This window comes from Pristiophorus japonicus, unplaced genomic scaffold (genome assembly GCF_044704955.1).
Source record: "Pristiophorus japonicus isolate sPriJap1 unplaced genomic scaffold, sPriJap1.hap1 HAP1_SCAFFOLD_33, whole genome shotgun sequence".
Lineage (NCBI taxonomy): Eukaryota > Metazoa > Chordata > Chondrichthyes > Pristiophoridae > Pristiophorus > Pristiophorus japonicus.
In genome coordinates, this window is record NW_027253106.1 from 10,560,964 (window position 1) to 10,583,438 (window position 22,475).

General features: G+C 43.0%; 1 non-coding gene across 1 annotated transcript; it reads left to right on the top strand.

Moving 5' to 3' along the window:
• The first annotated feature begins 12,071 nt into the window (after positions 1-12,071).
• On the top strand, positions 12,072-12,165 carry trnai-uau (transfer RNA isoleucine (anticodon UAU)). The gene is made up of 2 exons: positions 12,072-12,109; positions 12,130-12,165. It is a non-coding gene; the product is annotated as a tRNA-Ile (tRNA).
• Positions 12,166-22,475: the final 10,310 nt, after the last annotated feature.

The following is a 22,475-nucleotide window of genomic DNA, read 5'->3' on the forward strand; positions in this document are numbered from 1 at the left end:
TGACAAATAAACTCGACGGCTTAAATGTTTAATACAATAACGACGAGAGTGGGAGCACACTGGATTAGCAATCCATTGCCTGAACCTCTCGGCCACCTCGTCTCTCATTTACAGCAACGTCAGACATCCATCCCTTACTTTTTGCATCCAAACAGAAATAATATGCACGAAAGTCTACTTCACCGCCTGTTCTGCCCGTGCAACAGATCGGCAGTGATGTAAATGTGCCATTAGCTTCTTAAAGCTTTCCCTTACTTCAGGTGAGTGACTGAACGAGATGGTTGGTTTTGAGGGAGAATCAAAACAAAGAATATAAAATTTCATGCGGCGAGATGGTTGACCGCAAACAGGACTGGAACTTTCAATCTTCTGATAACATTGCGTTCAACAATCGAAGTCAGACGTCTTGTCCATTACGCCACGCAGCAGCTACCGTCCGCGCAACATTTGTTGCTGTTTATATTGAGAGCAAATTTGGGACAAGGTTTCGATCAAGGAGTGCATTTCGGAAAACATGAACATATTTCGAGTAATGAATCGATGCGCTGCGATATGGATGCGCACGGGCACAGGCAACGTCAATGTAGCTTGAAACACAATAGTTTAACAATTCGATCATCGCAGCTGAACTCACACTTCTTTTAAAACTATACAGGATGATACGGCATTATGAGAAAATCGAACTTCCATGTGCAAATTATGAACCGGAAATGACAACCATTCGGTTCAAACAGACACCGAATGATCCGGGACTTGAAGCATATCCCTCTTACACAGAGATAGAATGACCCTTGACTGACAGCAGATCCCTTTTAAAAGAATAAAGTGAGATTTCTATAATTCCTGAAGACAATTGGGTTGTGCGTGAATGAGCGTGGCGCTCAGGACCACGTGGGGCTGGGATGGTTATGATGCCCCAGGTGATAGAAGGCAGGAAGGAGGGAGGGAATTAAAACCAACCTGACAAATCCAATTTACACGTTTTCACGTTCAGTCGGATAATCACGCCGATCTTTTAGGGAAAAGTTAAAGATTACTGATTTTTTTCAACAAAAAAAGAGCCTGGAAAATATAGGCAGCGAGAAAGGACAAAAGCGAGCGTCTGTGATAAAGTGAAACGCAGCAGTGATTAATTAATAAATGGCACAATGGGAAACGCCAAAGTGGGTGGTAATCGGGCAATAACGTAACAAAGGATGGTCCAGAGGAGGTGTTAGTGGGAACAGCAGAACCATTACCAGACAATGGGAGTGGTGCTTATGATCCGATACTTTGAAGCTAATGTTGAGGCCAGAAGTCTTTAAAATTCCTAAAATATAGGTTGTCAACGCCTTTTAATCAGTCCAGGCAGCTTGATCACTCCGGATTGATTTCTTGTACGTTTGAATTCGGCAGCCAAGGGACTAATTCAAAAGCCATCTTCTCACAACATTTCAGCGCTAGATTAACAGGACGCACTCATGTTCAGGGCAGAGTGTGTATCACGTTGAAGTTAAGATTGACGCTGAATGTATGCTTATCCCAATTGAGATGAGCTCATGCGTGCAGAAAGGAAGATTTCCTGATCAAGTATTGACCGAAATTAAATACTGGTTTAGGTTGTCCAATGAGGCACCGAGCCGAGTATATCCGAGAGAGTTTAATTTTACTCAGTTATTAAATTTCACCTTGTTCCTGTGAAACTCTGCGATTTTAACGCAGTGGGAACAACTCTGCGAAATCACACGTTTTCATTCTTAATTTTTCTCACATGTCGACCGGCTGTGAGAAGCGGATCTTTGACTAAAAGCTGGCGGAGCTCGTTCGTGCTTTGAACCCGGGATCTCTCGCATTTCAATTTGAAAATCCCAAAACAATCCTACCCCAAGACCAACAAGCCGCCGACAGCGAGAAGCGTAGGTCTCAGACTCTGACGGTAGTTCACTATTCGGCCCATCCTGCATGTGCTGTCTCTCAGAGACCTATCTAATTAGTCCCAAATGACCATAGCCCTACTAATTTTTTCCCTTTGATCAATATATTATTAATTTGAACATTACATGACCGAAGTGCAGCATCCTTGTCATGAAATGTTGAATTTGGCCATGACATTAAATATGATTGAAAAAGTAACCGAAGGAATCAATTGTTTAACCTGCACAGCACACTGGATTAGACGTCCATCACCTGTCATTCGCAGCCACCTCGTCTCCTATTAGCAGCTACATCAGCAATTGAATTTGCTGCTTTTTGCATTCAAACAGAAATAATGTTAGAGAAAGTCTACTTCACCGCTTGTTCTGTCCGTGCAACAGGATCGATATTGAAAATGTGCCATTACCTTCTTAAAGCAAACAGCCTTCCTTTCCTTCAGGTCAGTGACTGTACGAGATGGCTGGTTTTGCAGCAGAATGACGACAAAGAATATAACATTTCGCGCAGCGAGTTAATTTACCGCGGCTCGACTCAAATCTGCAAATTTCCGATAACGCCGCAGTTACAATCGAACTCAGATGCCTTATCCATTAAGCCACGCGGCTGCTGCCACGAGGAAAAAAATTGTTGTTTTTTATATTAGGAGCAAATTCTGGGCAATAGCTGTACAAAGTAGTGGGTTTTGGAAAAGATTAGCATATTTCAAGTAAATGAACAGAAGCGCTGCGATCTGTGCGCGCACTTTAGCTGGGCTTCGAACTTGGAGCACAACCGCTTAACAATTCGGTCATCACAACTGAAATCCGACTCCTTTTCAAAATATACATGGTGATCCGGGACTATGAGAAAATCTGTATTTAAGAAAAAAATTGTGAACCTAAACTTACAACCATCCCGTTTAAACAGACACAGAATGATCAGGGACTGCAAGCACATCCCTTTTACATAGGTGCAGAATGACCCTTCACTGACAGCAGTTCTGTTTTAAAAGAATAAAGTGGGATTTCTATCATCCCTGAGCGCAAATGTGCTGTGCGTGAGTGAGTGTGGGGCTCCGAAACACGTGGGGTTGGTAAGGTGATTGAAGCCCAAGGTGATAGACAGGCAGGAAGGACGGAGGGAAGTAAAACCCTCCAGAAAAAAAACAATTTAATAACATTTATCTACTTAATTTTTTAAGAAATGTATTGATAAGAATTTTAGTTAACAAAAATTTAAATTGATTTGATTTCAATAAATATATAATCAATTAATAATGTATTTATTTTTAGATCGAACGAAGGCTGTGTGTGTCTAGATGTTTACCATTGGAGATAAGGGTGTGCACCCAGTAAATACCAACAGGCACCGTCAGCCCATGGTGGATGACAAGCCACGAGGGAAGATGTGGGAGGCAACGGCCATCTTTTAAAGTGACGTGTGTCTCTCTGCTGTTTTTCAGATATGCAATATCAGGATCCGACAGCAGCTGCTTGTGCTGCGAAAGTGGACAAAAGCAATAGAGTCCAGTGCAGGCAGATCAGAAAAATCACATTTATTGTGAAAGTGAAAAAGCGGGGAGTTATACATTGTATATAAGTATACACTCACACGCACACACGTCTATACTTATAAATATATATATAAATATATATATATAAACAAAGTCTGTCAGTCAGTCAAGTCTTGTCTTGTCCTGTTTTGATTTGATTTGAATTTGATAATAAGGTGGTTAAGGTCATCATGTCACAAAGACCACACGCAAGCCCTCGCTGGAATCCGTATGTTTCTAACTTGTGTTTTTTTGCATTTTTTCAGATGTGGAATGGCAAGATCCCACAGCAGATTCTTCTCCTGTAAGATATTCCGCGAAGGAGTGTTCAAGCAAATCGGCATGGCTTCAAATTCCATGTAATGCCTTTTTTCATACATGATATGAAATGCCAAGCACCATCGCACAACACGTTTGCACTCTCTCCCTCTCTCTCTTACACAAACTCACAAACAAGCTTAAATTCCTACACCATCCAAAGACAGTTTTTGAAATTTGAAATTTGAAATCCGGAATAGACAGCACATCCCTTTTAAACAGCCACATAATGATCCGGGACTGATAGCATATCCCTTTTAAACAGACACAGAAATTTGCGGGACTGAAAGCAAATCCCTGTGAAGCAGATATAGAATGCTCTTGGACTGAGAGTTCTTTAATTTTAAACAGGCCCAGAATGACCCGGGACTGAGAGCAAATCCCTTTTAAACAGACACAGATTGATCCTGGACTGACAGCATATCGGTTTAGACAGACACAAAATGATCCGTGACCTCTAGCATTTCCACTGTGAAAATCACAAAGAGAGATTCAAGGCCCGGGACCAACGAGCAGCCGGCAGTAAAGTGCGTAACCCATTCTATATTAAAACGGCATATTCTGACGGTAGTGAAGAAAGCTATTCGGCCCAACGTGGCTGTGCTGTGTCTCTGAGAGAGCGAATAAATTAGTCCCCCTCTCCATAGTCCTGCGAATAACAACAGAATAACGTAAATTTTATCTTTGATGACTACATTGGGCCTGAAGTCATTGTGCTAGGCTTCTTCCAGGCGCTCGGCTGCAAATAGTGATAACGTTCCACACCTACCTTTTGCTCCTGCACCCTCCGCATCTGAGGCCTTCTCTTCCCGCGCTTCGCAGCGCATTCACGTCTTGGAGCTGCGGAGGGAGAAGCTGAATTCACCTGACTCTGGACAGCCAATGAATGTACAGTATTATCATTCGTAATAATAGCATCTCCGGAAGTCGGGATTCTCAGTATTACGAATGAAAACACCCCCATCACCCAAACACACCTAAAAAGTAAAAAAAAACACCTCACGTATGTAATATTAATTTAAATTAAAGTTAACAAATGTGTTAGAAAAAATAAATTATTCGGATTTTTTTTTTAAGTTTGATATTTTGGGTTTAAATAAAACTTCCTTAGTGGACAGAGTTTTTAAACATAAAAATGTTAATACATCTTCCTTCTATGTTTTTATATTTTTTACATGTTTAAAAACTCTTATGCTGATAAAAGTAGGCTATGCACCTGCTTTTCCCAGGCGCAAGCAATTTAAGGACATTCGCTGGGCAATTGATGGGCGAATAGCGCATACACACGCGAATGTCCTTCTCCTGAAGAAGCGTTGGGTCTGTCAAGCAAGAATTTGACATTGGAAAACCTGGTTTTCAGTGCATGCGGCTCGCACGTCAAAGAAGGGCTTTTGTGGGTGCTTGCCGGTTGCGTACGTACTCCGTACAGACCCAGTCAGGCCGGAATTACAGGCCCTATCTTAATTTGAGACATGACATGACCAAAGTACATCATCCTTGAAAGTTAAAGGTATTTACGTGATTGACAAAACAACAAGAGGCTTCAAACGCTTTACACAATAAGGACGAGTATGCGATTCGGAGCCACGCATGCAGATCACAATGGATTAGCAGGTATTCGCATTAAACTCTGGGTCACCTCCTCTCAGGTTTGAAGCAACGCTAGGCATTCAATTCCCTGCTTTTTGCATCTAAACAGAAATATTGTGCAAGAATATTCACTTCACCGCTTGTCCTGCCTATGCACGCAGATCGACAATGTTGAAAATGTGCCATCAGCTTCTAAAAGCAAACGGCTTTCATTACTTCAGGTGGTGTACACACGTGGAATTAAATGCACCAGATACAGCAGAAGTCAGAGCTGCTGAAATAGAGGAGTTTGGTTATTCATAAAAAGAATGAATTGGGATGGGGCAGCAGAAACAGGGGAACTAGCAGCTACGGAAACAGGGGATATAGGAGCTCTGGAAACAAAGAAATTAGGAGCTCTGAAACATCAGCATTGGTTGATCTGCAGAAACAACGGAATGAGAGTGCCCTCGAATGACGGGAAATTGGATCAAGAAACAGTTGAATTAGGATCTCCAGAAAAACGGAGAATTAGGATCAACAGAAACAGGGGAATTAGTACCTCCAGGTATGGGTGAATTAGGAGACCGTAACAGAAACCTGAAAATTATTAGAGAGCTAAATAAACAGGGACATTACGAGAGAGCTACAGTTATAATGGAATTCTTAACTCCAAATACTGCGACGTTCGCAGGGGGCATCCTAATCAGGGAAAGTAGGAGCGCCAGAAATAGGGTAATTAGGAAGAGGAAAATTATGAGCTCCAGCACTTTACCTTATTAATCAGGGGAATTATGAGCAGCAGAAAAGGAGAGTTAGCAGTTGAAGAAAGAGGTGAACGAGGTTCACCTGATACAGGGGAAGTATGAGCTCCAGTGACAGGGGCATTATTTACTCCAAAACATGGGACAAAGATGCTACTGAAACAGTAGAAGTAGGAGCTGCAGAAACAGTGTAATTCGAGCGCCAGAAAGAGGTTAATCTGGAGTTCCTGACACAGGGAAATGAGGAGTACCTGAAACTGGAGAATTAGAAGCTGCTGAAATAGAGAAATGAGGAGTGCAAGAAAATTGAGAATTCGGAGCTCCAGAAACATAGGGATAAGGAGCTCCTGAAACAGAGGGATAAGAAGCTCCAAAATAGCTGAATTTGGAGCTCCAGAAACAGTGGGAGAAGTAGCTCTTGAAATAGGGGAATCAAGAGGTCCTGAAAGAGAGGGATAAGTAGCTCCTGAAACAGAGGAATTAGTAGCTCCTGAAACAGAGGGATAAGGAGCTCCTGAAATGAGAAATTAGGAGCTCCTGAAACAGAGGGATAAGGAGCGCCTGAAACAGATGAATTAGGAGCTCTTGAAACAGTGGGATAAGGAGCTCCTGAAAAAGATGAATTCGGAGCTCTTGAAAAATGGGGAATTCAGAGCTCGGATACATGGAAATTATGAGTTTCAGAAAAAGGGGCATTTGGTGTTCAAAATACGAGAATGATGACCAGCAAAAACAGGGGTATTAGGATATATTGCAGTACTTGCACACCTAAATATCATTGTCAGACACAGTTTCTAAGTATAATATACTCTGATCCATCTTTCTTAGGTTCAATACGAAATAATTTACACTTCCTCACTGGGACCTATATCTGCATAGTTATTGTCACAAACACTTAATAATCGTCTCTTTGCAACATTATGTTCCACGACACTATTTAAAGTGCCAATTACATTTTTGTTCACTAAAATTGGACGAGAGAGCGGAACTGGAAAGTGCCTCGCCTTTTGTTTTTCGTGCTCTGTCTCCTCATGTCTGTCTTTCTTTCTGTCTCCCCATCTTTTTCCAACACTCTCTTGCCCAACCTATCACTCCTCCGTCTTTCTCGCCACTTGTGTAAACCCCGTCTGTCTTTCTCTGTGCCCCTCCCGCCTGTCTCTCCGTCTGACTACCTCTGTATTTTTCTTTCCTCTGCTGTTATCTCTATTTCTGTCTCCCCGTCTGTGCCCATCAGTCTCTTCCCCTCCTTCCCTCTCTCGTCTGTCTCTCGAGTCTGTCCCTTGCAGTTCTCCGTCCGTCTGGCCCCGCCGTCTGTCGACCTTTCTCTCTCACTGTCTGTCTCTCTCGTTACATCCCTGTCTCCCTCCTGTTTAACTCCCCCGTTTGTCACCCTCTCTGTCTCCCCAGTCTTGCTCTCTCCCTCCTTAACATGTCTGTGTCTGTCTGATTCGTCTGTTCTATTTCTGTCTTGCCCGTTTCCCTCTGCTGTATCTCTCTCCCCTTCTACATTCTCCCGTCTGTCTACCACCATCAGCCTCACCCACTCTGTTTCCTTCTTTTACATTTTCAGTCGGTTATCTCCACCACACGGTCTGTCGCTCTCTCTCTACCACCACTGTAGGTCTCTCTCTCTCTCTCTCTCTGTCCCCAGCCCCTATCTATCTCCTTCCTATCTCTCGTCTGTCTTTCTCTCACTCTCTCTGTTGCCCCTCTGTATCACCAGTTTGCCTGCTCCCGTCGAGCACCGTCTCAGCCTTTGTCTTTGTAACATATCATCTATCTACCGCACCATTCTTCCAGTCAATCTCTATCCCAACACACCCAATTTGTTGCTCTCACACGCTGTCCCTCGCTCCCCCAGCTCGTTTTCTTTGTCTACCACGTCGTTTTCTCCGTGTCTTTCCGGGTCTGTTTTCTGCCCATTTCTCTCCCACGTCTGTCCCACTCTAACCCTCTGTACGTCTACTCACTTCTGTCTATCCACAGCTGTCTCCCCATCTCTCATTCACTCTGTCACCGCCAAATGTTTATCTCTCTTTACCTCGCCGATCTGCCTATCTGACTCCGCCTTCTGGTTCTCTCCCTCTTTCTCCCCACGTCTATCTCCCTGCTGTCTCTTCATCACTCTCACTCTGTTTCACCCATCGATTACCCCGCCGTCTGCCTCTGTCTCCATATCTCTCTCTGTCGACCTCTTTCCCTGTGTCCAAGGTTTAAAAAAAAAATAAAATCAGAAATGTGGGCGTCGCTACCAAGGCCTTCCTTCCTTTATTGCCCTTCTGAAACTGCCCCGGAGAAGGTGGTGTTGAGCCGACTATTTGTAACCGCTGCAGTCCGTGTGATGAAGAGACTCCCGCAGTGCCGACTTTGTCGCTGCAGTTTGATTCAACTGAGTGTTTCGCTGGGCCATTGTCGAGGGCATTGAAGTGTCAACCACATTGCTCTGCGTCTGGAATCACGGAAAGCCCAGACCAGGAAAGGACGGCATATTTCATCCCCAAAAGGACATTAGTGAAGAAGATGGATTATTACGACAATCCAGTACTATCATGGTCATTTCTGATACTAGCTTTTCAAATCAAGATTCATGTAATTAACTCAATTTAAACTCTTCAGCTGCCGTGGCAGGATTTGAACTTACCTCTCGGCGATCTTCAGACATGGCCTCTGGATTAGTAGTTCAGTAACATTCCCACTCTGCTACAGTATGGTTTCTCTCTCTCTCTCTCTCAGTGTTTTGTCGGTCTGTCGCCTCCTTCTTTCTCCCCCACCTGCCTCTCTCTGTCTTGCCATCTGTCTTTTTCCACCGCCTGTCTCCATCACTCTATCTCTCTCCCCACCCACCTACCCGTGTCTGTCTCTCGCTCTGATCCGCCGTATGTCTCTCTCATTCTGCCTCCTCGTATGTCTTTCTGGTCATGTCTCTCCTGTATGCCTCTCTCTCTCTCTATGTCTCCTCATCTGACTGCCGTTGCTGTCTGCCCCATCTGTATCTCTCGCCGTTTTGCCCTGTTTGCCTCGATTGTTTCACCAAACTCTCTATTTATCTGTCTCTTACACGTCTGTCTCACCCGCTCTCTCTCACTCTCACTGCCTCACCCCACCTTCTGTCTCTCTCTCTTGAACTCTATCTGAGCCCAGTGTGTTATCTTTCTGGCTAACCCCCGTCTGCCTCCCCTGTCTGTCAATTACTGACCCCTTCCACCATGCAAACCCGTCTGCCCCTGTCTGTCGCTCTCTATTTGCCTTCCGTCAGTCTTCCGTTTCTGCCTCCCCTGTCTGTCCCCCTTACATTATTCTCCGCCGCCTGCCTCCTCCCTTCTGCCTTCCACGTCTATCACTCTCTTTGTCACGCATCATATCTCCCACCCACCCAGTTTTTCTCCATCCGTTTCTCACCCTGTCGGTCGGTCTTGCCGCCCCCTCTCCTCAGTATTGTCGCTCTCTATATCCCCCACCATAATAAACTCACCCTGTCTCCCCTCCCCCTAGGCTGTCACTCTCTCTCTCTTTCAAAATCTGTCTGCCTCGCCTTCTGTCTCTCCGGACTGTCTCCTCTCCATGAAAACCACCTGTCTGTCTCTCTCTTTCTGTGACATGCATATAACTGTGTCCCCCTGCCTATCTATCTCTCTGTCACCTTTACCAGGCGTAAGATTTTGAAGGAGATTTTCTAGGCAAGAGTTGGAAAAATAGCGCAAATCTCCGACGGCAATAACCCTTCTCTCAGGGAATGCTTTGGATCTGTCAAAAGCCATTTTGACTGTCCCAGTGCCGGCTTTCAGCGCACGCACATCGCGCTCTGAGAAGCGCACTTGAGAGGCCTCGACGGGTGTGTGCTGACATCATACGTGCCCTTAGAGACCGCAATTGTTGGAAGTTTGTCAGGCTCTCTGTTGCCATGTATTTCCCTTAGTCTGAATCAAACGTGACAAGTTATCAATGGCGATTGCAATAATTATTAATCTTTCACAGAATGTTATGAAATTAATTGAATAAGCTTCATTTTAATATAATAAATCCCGGAATGGGCATCGAACCTGTACCGACGAGGAGAGAGCGCTGCATCCTAACCACTAGGTGGTGGTCACAGGGGTGAGTAAACGTTGATGTCAAGAACTCGTGAACCAGTTAGGCGGCCTCTGTGAGAATGGTTAAAGGAGAATGTTCAAAGTAAACTAGTAGCAACAGCAATGAACCGCAATAAAAAAATCAGCCAAAACCTGTGTATTTCCCCGGCAGACATGGCGGAAATTAAACGGCGGAAGTGAACCATTTTAATGATTGAATGTCATTTGGGACTGGCTCGTTTTATTAATTGTAAAAAAAATTATTTATCTTAAAGAGTTGGATATTTCATTGCAGTCCTCTGCTGTTGCGACTTTACCAGAACAACAACAACAATTTAGCTACCAGATTAATGCGTGGTATCCGGATTGGTTTCAATACCCACAAACTGGCGCTTGGGATTACAATATCGGACCGTATCTGGATTGCATTGTTGACGCTCCATATCAATGACATTTAATGACAACCCCGTCATCAGAAATCTTTCCAGAGATGCTGCCTGACTGGCTGAGTATATCCAACATTTTCTGATTTCATTTCAGATTTACAGGATTCGCAGTGCATTGCTTTTGAAACTAAAAAGTAACATAAGTTGACGTCATTGGGATTCGAAAGTCAGTACCATTCTGCAACGGCAAATGTGAGTCATGCGTGGTGTGTATCCTCCCTTCTGCCAGATAAAGAACATCACTGAATGGGTGCAGAACATTTTGAGGGGCGAATGGGAACTGCTTAAGTCGTGATCTATGTGCTAACCACTGACATAAGGAAAGAAGAGGATGAGTTTCTTCAGTCAGAGTTTCAGGTGCAATTGAGGAAATTAATGAGCAGGACCACAAAGGTATTCTATGGATTATTCCCAGTGCCTCGCGCTATTGAGGTTGGAAAAAGCAACGTATGTCTGGATAAAAGGTGCACGAGGTTGGGCTACAGAATCCGGGGCATTTGGACCAGTTCTGGCGCAGGCGAGACCTGTTGCAGTAGGTCGACTTGTACATCAATCGAGTTAGGACCAATGTCCACGCGGGAAGTTTAACAACTGGGGCGGGTGTGGGGTTGAACTAATTTGGCAGTAGATTTGTGTACCAGGATGAAACATCTGTAGCTGTTGTAATTATGCATTATACACAATTCCAAACGATTATTAAAATAAACTATAGCAGTGAACGTGGCCTCAGACAGCGCATTTCGGCCCTACCTTGGGAAACGATATACCACGGCTCGGCAAAACCTTCCCTTACACCGAGCACAAGCACAGGAAACAAAGGCACAGCAGACTTTGCTGAGGACCGCAGAGAGTAAAATGTTCTTCGATCAGTGATAGCTCTAAATATATTTTGGTGTTTCTGTGTTAAGTTGCAATTTGTTCTGTGGGTTATAAATATATTTCGTATATCTGTTTTAGTGTTTATGTATTTGAATGCAACATAGTTATTCATAATAGTATTGTGGAGCATGTGTGTTTGTTATAAATGTATTTTCTGTGTACATCTTTGCATCTTGTAAACACCTCGCAAATAAACGTAAATACAATTATAGCACCGAGATACTTAGAGATAAATTCATAATAACACATATATGAACACAAATAATTTGATTATCAATGTTCCACACAATTTAATTTACAACTCACAGCTAGATGCACAAATATATATTATAAATTTCCCGCATGGACACCGAAATTCATTATAAATAACAATATATTACAAAAAAAATAAAACACGTCTACGGCGAGAATCTATGGAGTCTCAATAACTGAATGCTTCTTGCAGAGAGCCGGCATAGACACGATGGGTTGAAAAGCTTCCTTCTGTGTTGAATGATTCGATGATTCTTTGTCTTCTTCCTTGTGAGACAGGTAGGACAGGCAGCTGTATGATGGGAGCACAAAGACCACAAAACATGCAGCTCTAGTGGCGCAATCGGTTAGCGCGCGGTACTTATATGACAGTACAGGCTTGGGAAATGCCGAGGTTGTGAGTTCGAGCCTCACCTGGAGCAGCCGAGGCTTTTGCATGTGATGTTTGTACCTTTCGAGTCTGAGGCCGTTTTCTCTTTATCCATTTCTCTTGTCTATTCCGCCATGTACCACGGTGCTTTCTGTCTCTCTCGTTGCAGTTATCTCAATGTGAATCTGTGGATTATATCTGAATGAATAGCCGTGCCTTTTGCCCACATGAAATAAATGAGGTGATCAAACAATTATTCATCTGTCACTAGGGAGCGAATGAACCAACATTTATAAGAAGATATAGTTTATCGTAAATATAACATTCCTTCTTGAGTGATAGAGGTTCAATTCTGTACAAAACGAAACTATGATCACGACGGTTTCCAATAGCCGCCTTTTAATATATTGTCGCAAGCGCTACCATTGTAGCTCAAGGAGTTTCATAATTAATAAACAAAGAAATCAAGCAATGAAACGGTAGAGATGGTTCTGAGAATGTGGAATGCCCTCGGCCAGACCAACATTTAAAACAAGGTTTAAAAACTGGCAGCTTGCAGGAGGAAGGGAAGAAAGGAAAGAGAGCCACAGAAAAGCCACGGGAGTTTCGGAAGCTAAGGGCGTTTGTCTCTGACCACAGCATAGTTGCGCACGGCACGGATATTGTTGCTGTTAAATATGAATAAAATGCAACGTTTGTTTGCAGCTGTTTCCGTTTCTGTCCCTTTTACCTAATTCTCAATTCCATTTGCCTGCGATGATTCCATAAATCTTCGTATCCTTGCCGAACAAAAATCGATCAATGTGAAACTTGAAAATGTCAATTGACCCCAACGTCGATAGATCTTTAGGGGAGGAATTATAAGACAGGTGGGATAGGCAGCTGTATGATGGGATCACAAATACCACACAGCATTCGCATCCAGCTCCAGCGATGGAATCGGATAGCGCGCAGTACTTATATGACAGTGTAAGCACCCAGGAAGACCGAGGTTGTGATCTCGCGCCTCCCCTAATACAGCTGATGGCTTTGCTTGTGACATTTCGTCAGTAATCGAAGGTGCAATTGATGTATCCCCAAACCTTACCTATATATTCACTGTTTTATTCCAGCACAAAATATTGCAACGGAGGATGAAAATTGTACATATTTGTGGGATGGAGTGGAGGCGTTTTGACATTTAATCAATAACTCTGATGTAAATAATAATGTGCCGGAAATACACTCGATTTCAAAGAGAAGATATGTAAACACATTGTTTATCTCTACATAATTCCTACACCACATTCAAAAGAAACAAGTATTTCCTGAACATTTCGCTAAAAATGATGTGCTCCGTGTTGCAATGGCTCGTGCATTGGACTTCTCGCTGATTCTGATCTATAGAAACATTCAAACTTATCGATTCGAGTCCCATCAAATCCAAATGTAAATTAATAGAATGTTTACTGCACAGCAGGAGGCCATTCATCCCATCGAGAGTGTGCTAGCTCTCAGCTAGTCCCACTCCCCCGTCCTTTCCCCATAGCCCTGCAGGACAGGGTTGGCTGGTTCCGTGGCTGGAAAGTAATTTTTTGCAGCAAACCACAACTGTCTGCGATATCCGGTAGGTTTAATGTTTTGGGCCTGAAATCCACTCAGGTTTACCTGTTCGACGCTACACTGTTTAAAGCTCCGTTCAGTGCTTGAATAACAAAGAGCTGTAGTTGCCGGGCTGCATTTCCCTCTCTCAGAGCCTGAGAGATCCGCCAGGGCGGGAGGCACCTTTAAACTGTCGCCCAATTATCCTTTACGCTTTTACAACATTTCAAGAGAGCAAAAGAATTTCCCCTCAAGCTGCAATGATCTTTTCTGTTATTGTCTTCCCATGCTTCTTTCTATCTCTCCATATCTCTGCCTCTTGTATTTCTCTGGTTTTCGCTGATTGACTTCTCAGGTTTAATGGACTGCCTGAGCTGATCTAACCAGCAACAAGGACAGCAATGGATGACGAAAGACGTGGACTATAGGACAGGAATGGTATAAATTAGGGGCAAATATCTTCACAGATATGTCCTTTCGCGCTCGCAGTGAAATAAAGCAGCACCGAATATAGTTGTCTTCAGGTAGAGTGTGCCTTAAGTGGATGCCGACACAGACGACAATATAAAGCTATAAATGCTTCAAAATCTTATTTGATAATACAGGTCACGTAATCAAAACTAGTTTTGTAAAGACATTCCAATATTGTTGTGTTGGAATAGTCAGCAATGCTCGCACGGCAGTTGCATGCCAGTTGGAAAGCTGGCTGAAAGAACACGCAGAACAGTGACTTTCTGCTGAGCAGACCATGAGCCTCCTTCTTGAAAATAGTTCTTCAGTCCCGCTAAGAGGGGATTAAGCATTATGGGAGTTGAATGGGGCTGTGCCCACGTGTATAGCAGGAAGTGTAAGGGGATTTTTCCCTTCCTTATCAAACAGAAATGACTCAGTTGCAGAATTTGCTCGCACCACACGCAATTCGGCCCAAGGATGAGCCGAGCCGATCACGTGGAATTAATGCAATTCCTCCAGTCAGTAAATTCAGTTGGCATATCAAGACAAATGTATGAAATGACCATGACTTAGTCAGTGAGCGCGCAGCATAATGGATAAGGTGTTTATTTAAGGTATGTACCATAATGGTACCAGGAAATTAAAGTTTTGATAAGATTTGGATTCAAAGCCTAATTTATGTTATATTCAGTCAAATGCTTGGAAGGTTTATCAGCAACAAACGCTTAACAATGTAAATTGACACAATCGATTTGCAGTCCATCGCCTTAACCTCTCGTCTGCCATCTAGCACAACTCAGCTCTTCCATTTCAGGCTTTTTGCATCCATACAGAAATACGCTGCAACAAGTCCCTGTCACGACGTGTCCTGCCCGTGCACCCAGATCGATAATGTTGAAAATGTACAATCAGCTTCTGTAAGCAAACGGCCTTCAGTTACTCCAGGATGCCTGTGAACTGTCTCCTCAAAAGATGAGGTGCGGGCCCCTTTTAAATAGACCAGACACCCTGGCCAAGCCGGTTTCAAAACCGACCAATACAGAAGTCTCTACAGTTAAATCACATTAGGATTACTGTGTGCAATTCTCATCGCTATATTATAAAATAAACTAGCGAGGCACTGGATAGGGTGCAGAGAAGATGGTATACTATCAGGAAAGAATCGACAAGCTCAATTTATTGTGTCGTGAAATGAGAAGTCTGAGGGGTGAACTAATAGAGCTCCTTAATATCTTGAAAGGTTTTGATAGAGTACATACAGAGTGGTTTCACTTGTGGGGAAAGTATGACACATAGATTAGTGGGAAAGCAGGTTGTGTATAGGGCACAGAGAGGCTGCAACGAGATTTAGATCGGTTAAGCGAATGGGTGAAGGTTTGGCAGATCGAATACAGTGTCGGAAAATGTGAAGTCACCCACCTTGAAAAATAAACAGTAAAAGGGAATATTATTTGAATGGGGAGAAATTACAACATGCTGCGGTGCAGAGGGACCTGGGGGTCCTTGTGCATGAATCCCAAAACGTTCGTTTGCAGATGCAGCAGGTAAGGCGATGGAATGTTAGTCTTCATTGCGAGAGGGATGGAGTGCAAAAGCAGGGAGGTCCTGCTACAACTGTAAAGGGTATTGTTGAGGCCGCACCTGGAATACTGCGTGCAGTTGCGTTCACCTTACTTAAGGAATGATATACTAGCTTTGGAGGGGGTACAGAGACGATTCACTGGGCTGATTCCGGAGAGGAGGAGATTACCTTATGATGAGAGATAGAGTACACTGGGTCTTTACTCGTTGGAGTTCAGAAGGATGAGCGGTGATCTTATAGAAACATTTGAAATAATGAAAGGGATAGACAAGATAGAGGCAGAGAGGTTGTTTCCACTGGTTGGGGAGACTTGAACTAGGGGGCACAGCCTCAAAATACAGGGGATCCAATTTAAAACCGAGTTGAGAAGGAATTTCTTCTCCCAGAAGGTTGTGAATCTGTGAAATTCTCTGCCGAGGGAAGCAGTTGAGCCTAGCTGATTGAATGTATTCAAATCACAGATAGATAGATTTTTAACCAATAAAGGAATTCAGGGTTATTGGCAGCGGGCAGGTAAGTGCAGCTGAGTCCACGGCCAGATCAGCCATGATCTTGTTGAGTGGCGGAGCAGGCTAGAGGGGCTATATGGCCTACTCCTGTTCCTAATTTTATGTACCAAGTTCTTATTACTAGAGACCATCAATATAAGAAAAATCAGCAACAAATCAAATTGGGAATTAAGAATAATCTTCTTTAGCCAGAGAGTGGTAAGGATGTAGAACTCGCTACCACCAGACAGGTTGAATCAAATATTATAGATGCATGTAAGTAGCGGTTAGATAAATATATGAAGGAGAATTGAATGGAGGGCTATGCTGTTAGTGCTGGATGTGGAAAGAGGGGAGGATGCTCCAGTGGACCACAAACGTCGATATTGACAGGTTGGACCGAATAGCCTGTTTTTGCATTGAATATCTTATGTAATCGTAAGAAGTCGACACCCATTGGTCCAATTCAAAAGTCAACTTCTCTCAACTTTCAGACCTAGAGGGAAAACACTGATTAATATTCCTGGCCTAGGGTGTTTCAAAAATATATCAAAATTGGTGCTCTTTAAAACCAAGCTTTGGGGCATCTGCCGTAAATTCTCTTTTATGTGGCTCCGTGTCAGCGTTATTTGATTTGTCTGAAGCATTTGTGGAGCGCCGTGTGACGTCTTACTCTATTAAAGGCGCTACATAAATGCAAGTTGTTGTTGTTGTAGTATTTACATCATTGACTCCCTGTTTCAGGTTTCAAAGAAAACGTGCTAGTTGAGAAGGCATGTGGCATACTTACCTTTATTAGCCGAGGTATATTGTACAAGAACAGTGAAGTTATGCTTGAGCTTTATAAAACATTACTTGGGCTACAGCTAGAGTACTGCGTAGACGTCATTGCAGGAAATATGTAATTGCTCTAGAGAGGGTTCAAAAGAAATTTACGAGGATGTGCCTGGACTGGGGAATTTTAGCGATGAGTAATGATTCGGTAGGCTAGGTTTGTTTTCATTGGAACATAGGAAGCTGTGGGGAAACATTATTGATGTGTTCAAAATTATGAGTGGTAGAGAGAGACTGGACAGGAAGGACCTATTATTCTGAGCAGAATGGTCAACAAACAGGGGACATAGATTTAAAGTCATTGGCAGCAAGCTTAAAGGGGAATTGACGGGAAATTTCTTCAACCAGAGCAAGTTGGGAGTCTTGAACTCACTGCATGAAATGGTGGTTGAGGCAGAAACCCTCACCGCATTGAAAACACGCTTGGATATGCACTTGAAGTGTAATAACCTACAGGGCTATGGACCAAAAGCTGGAACATGGGATTCCGCTGGATAGTTCATTGTTGGCCGTGTTGATCGGATGGGCCGAAATATCCATCTTCCATGCTGTAAATAACTATGATTCTATGATTCAGTTCTAAGCGAGGATCTAACTACAGATAAGCCGGACGTGGAGACTTTACGAGTAGAATTAAGAGATAGGAAAGGATTTAAGACAATAGTGGGAGTTGTGCATAGGCCCGCTCGTCGCAGCTGTGAAGTACTAGAATATATAAATTTGGAGATTGGACAAGCGTGTCGTCAAGACAGTGTGGTTTTAATAGGGGATTTAAATTTTCATACATATTGGGATAATCGGACTAGCACCTGTAAGAAAGATTTTTCTCCTTAGAATAGAAAACGCTTAGAGGCGATTTCTGACATAAGTTCAAAATTATGATGTATTTTGATAGTTAAAAAGGAAAAAGCTCATAATCACATGACACAATTTCAGAAAACCTTCAATTCCCACAGATCCTCTGAGATCTCCTTGCTCTCAGAATCCCCAATAAGAAATTGTGAGACTCCCCGATACCATGAGCAAAGTGTATTTTGAATGCCCGGGTGCAGGATAATGCAGGGAGAAATGGCTGACTTTACAGCTGGTGAGTAGCAACGTTAATTTAGAACTTGTGTTTGAAAAGAGTACAGAAACGTTCAGCTAGGACTTGCGCCCTTGCGGCAAGTTTTGAGTTGTCTGGTAAACTACTATAGTGAAAGCACAAAATTATGAAAAGAAAGTGCTGGCAACATTCAGCAGCTCAGGCATCATCGGTGGAGAAATATTGCTTTTCCCAGGACCTCACTTCAACTTTGATTTATACTTCACGTCGTTCATATCTTACAATTCCAACCACTCCGTGGAATCAAAGGTGGTGGATGGAATTTGGACTTTGCTTTTTTGAGCAAAGAGATTAAATGAGCAAAATAAAACTCCCCCACTGCGGCTTGGGCAAGAATGGAACTCAGACGGAGCAGTCTTGAATGAGTAGAAAAAAGCAAATAATAATATTATTCAATGCAAAAACGATATAATTGGAAACCACACACAGTCGATTAGCGGCCCATCACCTTAACCTCTCAACCCCCTTGACCCGTGAACACAGCTCAGGAAGCTCTTTTATTTCCTTCATGGTCTCAAATGAGGCAACGGGAGAGCTAGCTTTCAATTATCTATCACCAGCATCATATGAATTGCCTTTGGCATTGTAGCGTGGCTGAGCGATGTAAGGCGCTGAATTTATGTTCCAGTTCCCGAGAGTGTTTGTGTTAGAAACCCACCGCTGTCATAGTTCACTTTATATTGGTGTTTTTAAACGAACTCAGAGTTGCAATGTTAAAACCAAAAAATAAAAATTGCTGGAAACTTTAGCAAGATATCGAATGAGACAAACTCTTCACAAAAAAAAATATTTTTTAAATCGGCGTCGTTCGTCGCAAATTTGATTTTTTCATTCATTCCTGGGATGTAGGTATCGCGGGCAACGCCAGCACTTATTGCCCATCTCTCATTGTCCTTGAGAAGGTGATGGTGATCCGCATTCTCTCGAGGCCTCCTTTTCTGAAACTTCCAGGCAATCTGCAGAATAAGTTTGGAAATAGGTCAGCCATCTCAGCATGCTTTCTTGAAGTACGTAAATATTCCAGGTCTCTCTCGAAACCTTTTGTTTCCTCAGAACAGGTCTTTAAATCTCCAAAACACTCCAGAGGGTTCCGATTGAAGAAATTAAACGATTTGGATAATTGATTTCAATAGATAAGGTACCCGCTGCGAGCAGGGATCAAAGCTGCACAGGGAAAGGGCAGAGACGGGAATCCGCGAAAATCCAACCAGCGTAAACAAATTCACTTTTATACTATCAGTTCCCCTTAATATCGTGACAACTTCAATCAAATCACAACTTAATCTTACAAATTCAATATCATACAACGCTGATTTTTGTAATCCTCTCCTCGTAATTTCTCCTCGAGTCCGGGTTTAATTCCTCTTTAATTACATTGCACTCACTCAAATATGAATATTTATTTCCTGCATTATAAATAAAAAACAGAAACAACACAATTATAAACCAGTACTATGGCAAAAAATAATTGGTATGTGTGTAATTTACAGAGCCGGAACATACGCAATGGATGGCAGCCCCATTTTGCGCTGAATGATTCGATGATCCTATGTCTTCTTTTTTATAAGACAGCTGAAAAGGCAGCTGTATGCTGCGAGCACTGATACCGCACAGCATCTGCATGTGGCTCTAGTGGCATGATCGATTAGTGCGCGGTATTTATATGACAGTACAGGCACGCGAAATGCCTCAACTCTAACAGACACTGATTTTGCTAGTAACATTGAGTTGAAGGTACACTTGGTCGGTTCTCAAACTTTATCTACTTATTAGAGTTTCCATGTGAGCAGTTAGGTTCCTCTGGTCCGCAATGTTGCAAGTGCAGGTGAGAGTTTTACAGTAGCGTTTTTGTATTACAGATTTATAGGAGGGAGCGGGGCCGTTTCCATTCATAAATCACTAACTCCAAAGTTAGGAAAAATGATCTAGAAACAAACTCTAATTCAACGCTCTGACAATGGTTTTGGCACAAAGTGGAATATGTGTCAACACACGGAGTATCTGTATATGCTTCCGACATAATATTCAACACAAGCAAGATTTCCGCTGAACAGCTTGTTGAGAATTTCGATAAAGATCATCACATGTGTTCGACGTTTGCAAGCGATCACTTAGAGGTGGCAAATGAAGTTTGACGGGAGCGGACAAACCGCCCCGCTCGCTGGGAGCAACCCTACTCCTCAGACTACCACTGCCATTTATAGGATTTTCGGCGTTTTTTTGATTTGAACAATTAGGCAGATATTGGCAATGGTGCTGCAAGAAACACATTAAAACCGTTGAGGTGTTAGGGCTCGGGAGCGGCTTTGTGGCGCAATGTGTATTGCATTGAACATTTATATCATTCTATTATAGAGACACATTCAAAGGTTATCGGCTCAAATTTTAGGCAGGGTTTGGTGTTTAGGACACCGGAAGTGAACATGTGGAGCAAAACCTCATCTGTCTTCATTCCGTCCGCACTATTTCGAGAATCGGACCAAAGAAAGAGACACAAAATAACTAAAAACCTCCGAAGCTCGGAATCTTTACGTCTTCAGCAAAACGCGCTGCCAACTGCACTATTCCGGCAATTCCAATTCAATGAACCACAGTAATGAATGAATGGTAGCTGTGCTGCAAAAGTTCCTCACCGAAACTTGAATAAGTAACAACACGGGTGGAACGCGAACCCACAACCTTGGAATGATTGTTTGAAGTTTACCTAGAAATCTAATGTGCTACAGATTGCAACACAGGGCCGAATACAGAATACGTTTCTGAATTAGTGACTTTGTGCTTCATGTTAGTGAATGTAAGATTTGATATGTTTTGAAGGTATCTCTGCAAATCATTTAACCTCTGTATTTTTAGCAACGCATTAGTGAGAGAACCAAGCACATTGCTCCGAAAAACCCTTCTCTAAACGTTAAAAGATGACAGTATTTAATGTGAAGAGTTTTGATTTATTCGGACGCACATCTGGAGTAAAGGCCGCCGCGACACAGGTGTGATACGATCACACAGTCTTATAATCTGGAGTCAGACGGATACAATCCTGTTGTGTCTCAAATACCCCCATACAATGAGGCGCTTCTTCTACATGGTGGCACTTTGAGACATCGCTTCCTTAATTCTAACTTTGTGACACATGAAGGTTTTCCAATCCCCACAAGCTCTCGTGGGGTATAAGGCAACCATGTGAAGCAGCATTCTCTGTCAGGTTCCATATCCCGCTCGCTTCTGCCGCCTGCTGCCAATGATCGACAACTAATCGGCGCAGAGAATCATCAGAGAAAGTGGCATGATCTCAAAATACAAATTAGAGGGGCAGCATCACGGAAACAGGTAATGTTGTGGGGTATGGAATTCGGTCAGAGCTGTAAACAAATAGGTGAAAGATAAAGATAAATATTTTCCGGAGTGGGAGGGTCCAGTTCAATGGGAGCTACACGTAAAATTAGAGCTAACCTGTCCAAGGATGATGAAAGGAATCGATTTGCTCACAGAAGGTAGGGAAATCCTGGAACTTCCTCCCCTAAAAATCGGTGGATGTTGGGGGTCGAATGACAATTTCAAACTCGTGATTGATAGATTGTTGTTAGACAAGGTTATGAAGTTGTATGGAATCATCGCACAGACCAGCTGTGATCTAATTAAATGTCGGAGCAAGCTTGAGAGGCTGAATAGCCACCTCCTGTTTTTATTTTCCTAAGAACGTAACAGGACAGAAACAGAAACAGCTGCAAACACACGTTGCATTTTATTCATATTTAAAAGCAAAATAACCATGCCACGCGCAATGATGCTGTCGTCAGTGAAGAACTCCCCCGACTTTCCTGTGGCTCTCTTGCCTCTCTCACCCCTTCATCCCACACGCTGCATGTTTTTAAACCTAGTTTTAAATCTGCTGCTCTGAGCCAGTGCATTCTGCAGTCTCACAACTCTTTCTGCAAATACCGCTTCACTGCTTGCTTCTATGTTTATTGTTATGAATCTCGTTGAGGTGAAATGGGACTGCTTCGGACATCGATTTAAAATATGGCTTATTGGAAACACGTTGGGGTCATAATCTCGTTCGCACAGAACTGAATCAAAATCGTTCAAGTTGGAATATTGTATTTTCTGGATGACAATAAACAATATCTTGCTATAAATGTTGGCTCCTCATTTCCCTGGTGTCAGAGGAGGCATTATCTGCGTCCTTTATTTATTTCACGTTAGAGACAAACATAGGTATCCATTCAGAATCAACGCACGGATTGACATCGAGATAAATGCAGCGAGAGATACAGGCAGCATTGGCACACATGGCGGAATGGACAAGAGAGATGCTTAAA